The sequence below is a fragment of the Heloderma suspectum genome, chromosome 3 (genome assembly GCF_057233095.1).
Source record: "Heloderma suspectum isolate Gila_16-S chromosome 3, 16-S_ref, whole genome shotgun sequence".
NCBI classification, from domain to species: domain Eukaryota; kingdom Metazoa; phylum Chordata; class Lepidosauria; order Squamata; family Helodermatidae; genus Heloderma; species Heloderma suspectum.
In genome coordinates, this window is record NC_139460.1 from 283,584,756 (window position 1) to 283,597,832 (window position 13,077).

General features: G+C 45.3%; 1 long non-coding RNA gene across 2 annotated transcripts in view; it reads left to right on the forward strand.

The window, feature by feature from the left end:
* Window positions 1–11,410, forward strand: part of LOC146351356 (uncharacterized) — a 39,122-nt gene extending 27,712 nt beyond the window's left edge. Inside the window, exons 4-5 of one of the 2 annotated variants that reach the window (XR_014789582.1) lie at window positions 10,010–10,295; window positions 10,776–11,410. This is a non-coding gene — a long non-coding RNA (uncharacterized LOC146351356). The remainder of the gene's footprint in view (window positions 1–10,009; window positions 10,296–10,775) is intronic. The other variant, XR_014789581.1, reaches the window with a different exon arrangement.
* The last annotated feature ends 1,667 nt before the right edge of the window (window positions 11,411–13,077 follow it).

Genomic DNA, 13,077 nt, shown 5'->3' on the forward strand with positions numbered 1-13,077 from the left:
TAGACAGCCAAGTGACTGGGAAACCGAGAGGTTTAGGAAGGTTGAACCAATTATCAATTAGGAAGTAAATTCTTGAGTCATATTACAAATCAGCACATCCTACCAAATCTAAGTAGGAATGTCTGTGCCAATTAGTGATACAGTCTTTCCTGTTGCTAGACTCTCTGCAAGACTCACAACTACTTGGGTAAAATGTTATATAAAGACGGCTATGGATCTAGGAGATGACTGTAAATAAAGGGTCGATGTTAGGGGCACATGGTCAGAGCCATCCATGCCAGATTTGACTCACATTTCCAGTGGCAACTGAGAGAATAGTTGTTATCTGGAAGGGTAATGTTGCCAGGCATTTGGTTTGGCATGTGTGATAAACAGAAACTGTGTAATCCTGCTTAGGTGGGTGAGACTTCCATAGGCTTTTTTACAATAACCAGCAACAGACCAGATTCCTATGCATTTCTCAGGAGGATGGTAATATATATCCCTCCTGATATCCATTTAACAGCAGAGCTACTGATGAGGGTAGAAGCCAAAATGTTTAGCTTAAATATATTTTTGAATATTCTGTTGTTAGTCTTTCTAACTTTCATACACACACACACACGCGCGCGCGCGCGCCACAAAGTGTTTTGTTTTTATTGATTTTTGCACACAAAATAGAAAATAAGATGTGGTTGTGGAATGGGACTTCTGTAATCCAGTCACTGATTCAAACAAATAATGAATTAAGCATGCAGGCTCTTTGAGTGGGGTCCACTTTGGTGTACGGCGTGTTTTAAAGGCATGGCAAGGAGAAGAAGCACTTCCTCTGGTTTTAGAAGCTTTGCTTGTATTAAACTGTTGAAACATGATTTTCAGTAGTATAAATATTCCTGTAAACTCTGTTAGTACTGTATAGATCTGTGTGTTATATTATCCCATTTAATTTATAAATCTTCCCAAGATGTACATGTTTATATGTTAGGGTGGTCACTTAGGCATTGCCAAAAAAGAGGAGAGGCATAAACAAACCAGAGGACAATGGAGGACACCAAATTGCATAACATTTCAGTATGCAAATGTATAAATGTAGATGCAAATTTTGAAATAATGACTATAATTTAAATAGAAATCCAATACATCTCACCCTAGTGGAGAAGACTGACTAGGTGACCTGTGTGCCTACCTGCTCAGTCTGCTGTCCAGGTGCTACGTGTCAATGGGTAACTTCAAGGCTCTTCCCTTATGGTTCTTTGACTTTACAGCAGACTGGACACCTCTTCAAAGATAGCACACCTTCAAACTGAGGACTGTCCTTTGCCAGCTCTTCAAAAATAGAGGATTATCCTCTGTAAATAGGACACGTGGCCACCCTTTACATGTACAGGGTCAGATGGAGAGAAAAAATGGTTGTAGGACAGCTCCAGGAACTGTTGAATGAAACGGATTATCTAGATCCATTTCAATCGGGCTTTAGGCCTGGTTTGGAACAGAAACTGCCTTGGTCACCCCTGTGGGATGACCTCTGCCTGGAGAGGGACAGGGGGAGTGCGACCCTGTTGATTCTCCTGGACCTCTCAGCGGCTTTCGATACCATCGACCATGGTATCCTTCTGGATAGGTTGTCTGGGTTAGGAGTTGGAGGCACTGCACTACAGTGGTTCCGCTCCTACTTGGATGGCCGATTCCAGAAGATGGTGCTGGGGGATTATTGCTCTGTGCCATGGCAATTGTGCCATGGGGTTCCACAGGGCTCTATTTTATCCCCTATGCTGTTTAATATCTACATGAAACCACTGGGGGAGGTTATCTGGAGGTGTGGGCTGAGGTGCCATCAATATGTGGATGATACCCAGCTCTACCTTTCTTTCTCATCAAAACCAGATGAGGCAGTGGCTGTTCTGAATCAGTGCCTGGGCACAGTAATGGACTGGATGAGGGCCAATAAACTGAAACTCAATCCAGACAAGACGGAGGTACTGTTAGTGGGTGGTTCGTCTGCCCAGCTAGGTGATATTCAACCTGTTCTGGAGGGGGTTGCACTCCCCCTAAAGGATCAGGTTCGTAGTTTGGGGGTGCTCTTGGATCCAGAACTGTCACTTAAGGCACAGGTGAACTCAGTGGCACAGAGCACTTTTTATCAGCTTATGCTGGTATACCAACTACGCCCTTATCTGGACAGAGATAGCCTAGCTACAGTGATCCATGCTCTGATAACTTCTCATCTGGATTACTGCAATGCATTATACGTGGGGCTGCCTTTGAAAACGGTCTGGAAATTTCAGCTGGTCCAAAATAGGGCAGCAAGATTGTTAACAGGGACTGGCCTGCGAGCTCATATTACGCCAGTACTTTTTCAGCTGCACTGGCTGCCAGTCCATTTCCAGGCCTGTTTCAAAGTGCTGGTATTAACATTTAAAGCCCTTAATGGCTTGGGGCCAGGTTATCTGAAGGATCGCCTCCTCCCATATGTGGCCTGCCTGGACCTTAATATCATCATCAGTGGCCCTTCTGCGTGAGCCCCTGCCAAAGGAAGTGAGGCGGGTGGCTACTAGGAGGAAGGCTTTTTCTGCTGTGGCACCCCGGCTCTGGAATGAGCTCCCTAGTGAGGTTCCCCTGGCACCTACATTGAATTCCTTTTGGCGCCAGGTGAAGACCTTTTTATTTTCCCAGGCATTTTAGCATTTTAGCTTTCTAGACTTTTAGCTTTGCTGTTTTAAATCTGTATTTTAAGCTCCTGCACTGCTGCTAGGTTTTATTGTGGTTATATTGTTATACTGTGGTTTTAATGTTCTATATATTTTAAATTGTTTTATTGTGTGCTGTTTGGTCTTAATTTTTGTGAACCACCCAGAGAGCTTCAGCTTTTGGGCAGTATAGAAAATAATAAATAAATAAGAGGAGGTACCAAATATAGAAACAAAAGGGGAGGAGACCTGACTGGTGTACAGCAGAGAATTTATTGTCCAATCGAGTCGTATAGCTTCTTCCAAGGTAACTCTAGTTCAGTTCTTTCAAAAGCCCTGCAAGTGTTTTCTCTCCATACAACCAGTGGTGGCTCCAATGTCAGTGGGACTGTGATCCACTCTGGGTTTCAGTCAGAATCAGTCAGAACTCTAAAGGAGCTATCCAAGGTGCTGAATTTATTTTGGGGATTGGGTTCGGCAATAGCTCTTGGATAGCACCTTTAGAGTTCTGCCTGGTTCTGACTGAAACCCAGAGCAGATTTACAGCCCCACTGACATTAGACCCACCAGCCTTCACTGCATTCATTCATGAAGGGTCCAATCCTACCCATGTAGGCTTTTTTCCCTGTCTAAACAACTCCCAGCAAAAAAAAGTCCTACAACTCCCAGCATACCCCAGCCATGTTGGCTGGGCATGCTGGCAGTTGTAGGAGTTTTTTTTTTCTGTCTAAACTTGCATGGGATTGCATTCTTACATTTGTGGATTTGCAAGAAAAAATGAAGTCTTTCATATTCTGAGAGAATTCCATGCTTCACAGATTGACCACCCCACTCCAAGTACTTCAAGTGCTAGTTTTTCAGGAAGCAACAAATGATTTATTGAGCAAAACAATCCATATAAGCTACAACTCGGAGAAATGAATTCCATTATCCTTCATATCACTGGGGGAGGGAAAACACATCATACAGTACAATAAGATAAGCAACCTTAAAACATATTTGGTTGCTACATGCCACATGAGGCAAATAAAACAACAACACCAAAACCATATAGTTTTCACAAGCCAGGGCAGGGATAGGAAATACAGCAAATGCGAAGAATTCCACCGTTCTAGAATTTCAGCACGGGGTGTCTATTTTTGGCAACATGCCAAAATGTTACATGGTCTACCAGCTGGGTGCAGAAAGAGGAAAGTGAGAAACATATTTTCAAAAATATATGTTTAGGCTGCGATCCTATGCACACTTCCTGGGAGAAGGTCCCCTTGAATTCAAGTGGTGGTTACTTCTGAGTAAAGATGCTCAGGATTGCACCGTTTAAAAAACATATTTCTAATTCTATTTACACAGAAAAGCCATAAGGGCAAATCATCCCCGATGCAAAGTGCTTTATTATTATTATTATTATTATTATTATTATATTTATATCCCACCTTTTCCCCAATCCTGGTATTCAAGGCGGCTTTACAACATTAAAAACTTTTACAGTTAAAACATATAAATAGAAATATACAAAAGTTAAAATATAATTAAATTATCAATGTTAAAACTGTATAAAATATCAAAATTTTAAAGACAGCAACAGCATAAGCAATAGTACCCATCCATCATATTCTCACAGGTCCAGACTATCTATCCCCAAAGGGCAGCTGGAACAAAAAAGTTTTTGCCTGCTTGCAGAAACACACCAAGGTGGTAGGGATGGCGGAGAATTCCGCCACAGATCTCAGTGAGGCCGAATGCCAGTGCATTCGCCCCCCCGAAATCCATGGTGGAACGAAGCCCCCCCTCCCCCCACCCTGCGAAATGGGCCCGAAACGGAGCCCCCAACCCACTACAAGCGCGCGAAATGGAGCACTTACCTGCTGCCGCCCGCGCCGACTAGCGAATGGCAGCCGCCATTCGCTTCCTCTTCATAGACGTGATAGGCTACATAAATACTTACGTAGCCTATCACGGCTAACGCAGGGACGCCTTTTGCGTCCCTGCGGAGGCCGTGATAGGCTACGTAAGTATTTACGTAGCCTATCACAGCAAAGTAAAAAAAAAAACATGTACGCAAATGTCGGCGGCTACGGCAGCCGCCATTTGCGTTCCTTTTTTTTGCCGTTTTAGCCTACGTAAATATTTATGTAAGCTATTACGGCGGAAAAAAAGGGGAATGCAAATAGCATCCACTACGCTATTTGCGTTCCCCTTTTTTTTGCCGTAATAGCTTACATAAATATTTACGTAGGCTAAAACGGCGAAAAAAAGGAACGCAAATGGCGGCCGCTGTAGCCGCCATTTGCGTACGATTTTTTTTTTAACTTTGCCGTGATAGGCTACGTTTATTTATTTACATAAATATTTACGTAGCCTATCACGGTTAAATACAGGGACGCAAACGGCGGCTACGGCAGCCGCCATTTGCGTCCCTGCTGCCCAGCAGCCAGATGTCCGGCTGTGGGCGAAGCTGGCCAGCGGCTCCGTGGAATCCCCGCGGAGCGGACCCAGCTGGGCAGGACTCCAGGGGTAGGGACGGAGCGCCTCCCCCCACATTGAGGATTCTGGGGGAAGGGATGGAGCTCCTCCCCCCCACCGTGAAGCAGATCCGTGAAACGGTAAGTGACTTTTGTACATCCCTACAAGGCGGGTGCCAATCTTGCTTCCCTGGGAAGGGAGTTTTTTCTCATCAGGGAGCCATTTTCACAAGTGTTTGATTGGCACAGGCCAGTCTAACATGGAAATATATACAAAGCATAAAATTGCAAAGATCCCATTAATTTCTTTGTTTTCTTATAATTATTTTTTATTGTAAAATTTCAACAAAACCATAAAGGGGAAAAGAAAAAAAAACCTGTAGCTATATAGATCTGAATATATGAACTGCAATACATACATATGAAATGTGTACACACACGCACACACACACACATGAAAATGTATATGAAAATACACTTTCTAAGAATTATACATAAACTTTAACAAAGGCAGACCAAATACCCATATCCATTCACAAGTGGTGTCATCCCCATTAATTTAAATGGGGCCTTCATAAGAGATGCTCCCAGTAGAGCATGCTTTCAGTCCCTGTTCTTGTTTGTTACCAACTGCTTGTTTGTAGAAAAGGGAGGAGGAGGAGGAGCTGGATCACAGGATCTGGAGTTCATCTGTGGGCCTCCTGGTGGGATGTGGGCCTCAGCACATGCTCAGCCCTGAGTAGGGATGGCGGAGAATTCTGCCACGGATCTCAGTGAGGCCAAATGCCAATGCACTGGCATTCGGCCCCCCGAAATCCGTGGCGGAATGAAGCCCCTCCACCCCACCACCTGCGAAACGGAGCACCTACCTGGTACCGTTCGCGCTGCTTTGTGAATGGCGGCCGCGTCTGCAGCTGCCATTTGCTTCACGATTTTTCCTGTGATAGGCTACGTAAATACTTATGTAGCCTATCACAGCTAATGCAGGGACACCATTTGCGTCCCTGCGGAGGCTGTGATAGGCTTCATAAATATTTACGTAGCCTATCACAGCAAAAAAAGGGAACTCAAATGGCGGCTACGGCGGCCACCATTTGCGTCCCTGAGCAGCTCAGCAGTGGCCGGATGTCGCTGCGGGCAGTCCCAGCCAGCGGCTCCGCAGAGTCGCCATGGAACGGAGCCGGCCAGCGAGGATTTCGGGGGGAAGGGACGGAGCGCCTCCCCCCCACCGCGGATGTCACGAAACGAAACAGGTAAGTCGTTTCGTACATCCCTAGCCCTGAGTATGCTTGTGGCTGGTGATCACATACAACTGTGTAATGTAGGAGAATGACTGGAGAAGGAGCTCCTCCCAGTAGGGATGTACGAAATCCCTACCTGGCTCCATGCCGGTCAATCCACAGTGGGGTGGAGGCGCTCCATCCCTCCCCCCGGAATCCTCCCCAGCCGGCTCCGCTCCATGGCAGCTCTGCGGGCCAGGGCCGGCCACAGTTGGAGTTCCAGCCGCTGCCGGGCTGCTGCGGCCGCAAATGGTGGCCAGTGTAGCGGCCGCCATTTGCATCCTTGCAGCAAGCTGTGATAGGCTACGTAAATATTTATGTAGCCTATCACGGCAAAAGGCAGCCACGCAAATGGCAGCTGCTAAGCTATGCAATCCATTTGCGGCCGCAGTAGCCCGGCAGTGACCGGGAGACCAGCCAGAGCTGCCACCGCATCCACCGCCGCTGGAGCCACAGGAGCTGATGCCAAGTACGTTCCATCCTGGGGAGATTCCGCAGGGTGGTGGAGTGGGGGAGGCCGTTCCATCACGGATTCCAAGGGGCCGGATTCTAAAGAATCCGGCCTCACTGGAGTCCGTGGCGGAATTCTCTGACATCCCTACCTCCCAGCAATAAAAATCCTAGTGGGAAGGGGAATGCTTCTGAATTCTTGATCCACTACTAACTGATATAAGTTGGGAGTGAAATTGAAGTGGAAGACTTTATTTTCCACATATATACCTCACCTTTTTAATCACTTAGAAGTCACTTAGAAATCCTTGAGATTCAATGGTTTTCTTTTGGGATTCTTTTTGACATTTATTGATATACCTTGGCAAACATTTACTGGTAAATGAGAGAAATAGAGACAAAATCGTGTTATTAACCAGAAGCACTTGGTAGTTTCCAATCATCTTCCTTTGGTCTGGCCATTTACCGGTGTGTCATGGACATGGTAAATGTTGACATGTACCAGCAAATTAAACAAAAGAAGATGAAATCTGGTGATGAAAGTATCTGATCATCTTAGAGATTTACCATTAAAAGTCAACATTTTTGTACTTTTGTTATTGGGCTTACAAACTGTTAAGAATTACTGGTAAATGGTAACCACCACCAGTTTCTGCCATTAATTTGTGTGTGTGTGTGTGTGCATGCACGCTCACCTCTTCCCAACACTTTGCCACACTTTAGGAAGAAACGGAATCCAGGATTATGTGGATGAGGAAGTCAGTGTCTGAAGATGGGACTGGAGCAGGAATAGGGTGCAATCAAATGCATATTTAGACAGAAAAAGGCTTACACCAAGCTGGCTGAGTTGTAGGCCTTTTTCTGTCTACACATGCATAGGATTCTGGCCTTAAGCATCAATAGTTAGGATGACAAATGCACCCAAGGTATCACCAAGGATGGTGACCAGGTTTTAACCCTTTCACAATAGCTTTTACTTCCTTCCATATAAGTTAATGCCTGCTATAACTCAGTTGTATGGGTGGGAGGGAATGAAGCACTTGGGGAAACTATTGTTCTTGGAGAAACTATTGTGGTAAGGAGCAGAAAACTGGTCTGGCCCCCACTGACAAAGTTTCTGGAGGGAAGTCTATGTTTCTCTTTCTGTACAGCCTACAATTAGGCCAGGACTGGTGGATGTTGCAATATACAAGTCCTGCCTCTAAATACATCCCACCTATTGTAATGATGGACATTTTGCTAATACTATATACTAACAGCAAAATTATTCTCTGAGTATGGATCCTTATATAGTCACAGCAGCACCATCCATGCACAAGATAGAGAGATCAGTAGGCTTGGGGGACCCAAAGTTTGCAGAAGTGCAAAAAAAATATTTAGAGGGGGAATCCTAAGGGGGACTCCACCTAAACAGCAACAATATGTTTCAAGTCCCACCTGTATGTATGTATAAAATGCCTTTATTTCAATGGGATTAATGCACAAGTTAGTTATGTGAAGGACTGTAGACTATTCCATTCAATCCTAAAGGCACAGTGTAAGTTGTTGTTGGTCAGTCGTTCAGTCGTGTCCGACTCTTCGTGACCCCATGGACCATAGCGCCAGGCCTTCCTGTCCTGCGCTCTGTCCCGGAGCATGCTCAAGTTCATATTCATTGCATCGGTGATGCTATCCAGCCATCTCATCCTCTGCCGTTCCCTTCTCCTTTTGCCTTCAGTCTTTCCCAGCATCAGGGTCTTTTCCAGAGAGTTTTCTCTTCGCATTAGGTGGCCAAAATATTTGAGCTTCAGCTTCAGTATCTGTCCTTCCAATGAGCACTCATGGTTGATTACCTTTAGGATTGACTGATTGGACCTCCTTGCAGTCCAGGGGACTCGTAAGAGTCTTCTCCAGCACCACAGTTCGAAAGCATCAATTCTTCGGCGCTCAGCCTTCCTTATAGTCCAGCTCTCACAGCTGTACATTACTACTGGGAAAACCATAGCTTTGATTAGACGGACCTTTGTCGGCAATGTCTCTGCTTCTTACAGTGTAAGTAGTAAGTTACGATGCCTTAAATCTACACAAAGGTAAAAGGTGTACCCAACCAGTTGTGTCCGACTCTAGGGTGCAGTGCTCATCCCCGTTTCTAAGCCGAAGAGCCAGCGCTGTCCGAAGACGCTTCCGTGGTCATGTGGCTGGCATGACTGAACACCGAGGTGCACGGAACGCTGCTACCTTTCCCTCCGAGGCGGTACCTATTTATCTACTTGCAAATTCTTGCTTTCGAACTGCTAGGTTGGCAGGAGCTGGGACTGAAGATGGGAGCTCACTCCATCACGTGGCACTCAGGTCTCGAACTGCTGACCTGCTGACCTTCCAGTCTGCAGTTCAGCGTCTTAACCACTAAGCCACCGCGGCCCCTTAAATCTACACACACGACTCTAAAAACAAGATACATTGATGAATTTACTTTATGTACAAGTTGAGAAATAATTGCATCTTCATATGCTACTTTAACTTTTCACTTTGTCATCAGTCTGAAAATGCCTTACTGCTTATACTGCAGACCGCCCCAAACATATGTTTTTTATTTACCTGGGAGAACAAAGCATCTCATCTTGAGTCTAAACTCATGAGTAGTTAACCAAAGCTCCTGACATAGTAAAAGAATATGCAAACACGCAAAAGGACATTTGAAGAACTGGAACAGACAGGTTCACATAGAAAACATTGCATGAAATAAAAACATTATTTTTATGAATGCATTTAAAAAATCACTGGGATTTACTGAAAGCCGAACTAGACATATCAGAACATCAGTGTTGTTGCTGTTGTTAATTAATGATTCTCATTGGCACCAACCAGTGAACTTTGTCGTGTGTGGGCCCCTCCTTTGAACCAGTGGTGGGCAACTTGTGGCCCTCCAGATGTGTTGGCCTACAACTCCTATCAGCATTAGCAAGCATAGCCAATGGTGAGGGATGATGGGAGTTATAGGCCAAAAATCTGGAGGGCCACAAGTTGCCCACTTGTGCTTATAACCTTCACACATTTTGATTTTGCAAAATGTATTTGAGAAGCTAGATCAAATGGAAGGTGTAATTGATTTCCAAGGTTTGGGGGAACTGCAGCAGTCTATTTACCTATGATGCATGTTTTTCTCCTCCAGTACCTCTGAGGTAAACTAGTCTGAATTCTGGAATCTCACCATGGACTAAACCCAGTCAGTAAACCCTCCTTCCTGCATTGCAGTTTTCCTACATGAAGATAATCTCCAGATTCAAAACAAGCTATGTAATGCACAGAAGACTTATGCCTATATAGTTGGCCTAATTGCAAATACATTTCAGGTGCATTTCTCCCTATATGGGCATAGGTCTTCTGAGCATGGATCCAGAAGGGCAGGATGGTTGATAGTGGAGATAACTTCCTGAAGATGGATAGAAATCTAAGTGGTGAGTTCCCAGGTTGGGTTATTTTAAGATTCTTAGGGTGCAATCCTATCCAGATAGGCAGCCACCTCCCGACTCAGAGGCGACCGCCTATCCAATGCAGGGCAGGAGAAGCACCGAGGGGAACATTCCCTCCGTGCTTCTCCTGCCTGGCATTTTCAGCTAGACAGCCCATTTCAGCTGTCTAGCCATGGGTGGGCTGAGTGGGGGAAGAGGCTGCTGTGTGACATATTGGATGTGATGCACAGGCATTTCCGCCCTCCCTGCTCCAGAACGCCCCCTGGAATGCCCCTTTTTGGCCGCTCCGTGCTGCTCTTGCGAGCGCGGAGGATGTAGCTCTTCTGCGCTGCCTCAGAGGCAGCGCAGGAGTGGGGGGAGGTCAGTTCTCCGGGAAATCCCCTAACTTAATATGCTTTAATTTATTTTTCACAGATACTCGCTGGTTCAAGATTTTAATGTAAAGTTTCCATTCAAACCCTACAGGTCTGAACAGAAGAGCATTTTATAGTATCCACTCTAACTATGTGATGAGCTTTATTTGAAGTAACGTTGATGGGAACTTTGGAAACAAATGGGAAAGGACTAGTAAAATGGAAAATCAATATTATTATTTTACTTTATTCTCCAAAAGCATCTATCCTGAGTGGTACTAATTTGGATACTGGGTTCTCTGGATCCATGGTGAAGCAGTCACTTGAAGTTTCTTAAATCTTTCACTGAAGAAGACTATCCAGTCAAAATGCCTTTGGAAAAAACAATATTTTTAGTAGATTGCCCTTGTAATCCGAGATTGAACATTCGTAACAGGATGATATATTTTATCTTCAACACATTTTATATATTGTTATGATTTTTTTTTTACAATTCCTTATTTTTTGTTTACCTATTTACCTATGTTTGTACATTTTCTTGAGAAGTTTTAACTATGCTTTATAAGTTATGTTAATAGTATAGTACTTATCAGTGTAAAATTTACAGTTCTTTTCGGTTTTATTATTTTTCTTTGGTTTTAATTTGTCAAGAATATTATCTCTTCTGTTTGATCATGGATGATGACGACAATGACATTTGAATGTAGAACACTGGTTTTGTCACAAGTAAATATGGCACAGAATTTCAGAATTGTGTATGTGTGTCAGAGGCAAACTTCCCCAGTTCAGAAAAGTCAGACCAGTTACAAACCAAACCAACACACACCATATATAATATTGGCTTGACTCATAATTAATACACTTGTGACAGCTGTCTCCAGCCTTCCCTGCTGCCAGGTTCCCATCTTCCCTCTTCCCAAATTTACCTTACTGGGAGGAGGAGTGTGTTCTTTCTAATGGCACATTTAGCATTACATATAGATTGGCCCTACATAGTAATGGCAGCTTTAGGTCCACAGAGAAGCCTCCTCCACAGAAGCACCAGGAGAAAACCTGTCAGAGTCACAACCACACAAACCATACACAACACACACCATATACAATAGTGCTTACTGGTAGTGCTATTTTGGATTTCAGTTGGGATTGGTTGCAGATTTCAGTGACTGCGAGGAAAATATATTCAGTATAGTCCAAAGGCCAGTGTCATGTTCTCCAGTGTCATGTTCTCTCGAAATTCAGGCCGGGGAGGAGGCGCCTCGCCTCGCCCAGCCGCGAAATAAAAACTTTAAAAAAAAAAAACGCCCCCGTGATAGGCTACGTGACGATTAACGTAGCCTGTCACGGCTAGATCTGCAAAGTCAGCCGTGATAGGCTACGTTAATCGTCACGTAGCCTATCACGGGTGACTTTAAAAAAAAAAAAGCGCGTACACAAATGGCGGCCCCCATAGGGAGCCGCCATTCGCGTTCCTTATTTGGTCGCTGTAGTCTACGTAAATCTTTACGTAGACTACGGCGAAAATAAGGGCAACGCAAATAGTGTTGCCCTTATTTTCGCCGTAGTCTACGTAATCTTTATGTAGACTACAGCGACCAAATAAGGAACGTGAATGGCGGCTCCCTATGGGGGCCGCCATTAGCCGTACACACTTTTTTTTTTTTTAAGTCACCCGTGATAGGCTACGTGACAATTTACTTAGCCTATCACGGCTGACTTTGCAAATCTAGCCGTGATAGGCTACGTTAATCATCACGTAGCCTATCACGGGGGCGTTGTTTTTTTTTTTACTTTTCTTGGAATGGCGGCGGCAGCAGCCAGTCGAAAGACCGGCTGCCGCCTCTGCCCCTGTCAAAGACCTGCCGAACCGCCGCCGGGACCCGCCGCCGGGAGGGACATTCGGGAAAGGTAAGTCCCATCCCAGGGGGGGCGGAGAATTTCTCCCCGAAACTTCTTCGGGGGGCCGAACACGTTGGCGCTCGGCCCCCCGAAGTTTCGGGGAGAAATTCTCCGCCATCCCTAGATTTACGTAGGCTAAAACGGTGAATGAAAAAGGGATGCAAATAGCGCCCGATACGCTATTTGCATTTCCCTTTATTTTTGCCATCATAGTCTACGCAAATATTTACGTACATTAAGACGGCCAAAAAGAAGGAATGCAAATGGCGGCAGCCGTAGCCGCCGCCATTTGCGTATGCAGTTTTTGGTTTTGGTTTTTTACCCACAGCCCTCCACGTCCAGAAATCTGGCTGTGGACGGCTCTGGCTGGGCCAGGCTGGGCCTGGCCGGCTGCTCTGCGGAGCTGCTGTGGAGCACAGCCGGCCGTTCGAGGATTCCGGGGGGAGGAACGGAGCGCCTCCCCCCCCAGCCAGGATTCCGGGGGGAGGGACGGAACGCCTCCCCCCTTCACCATCAAC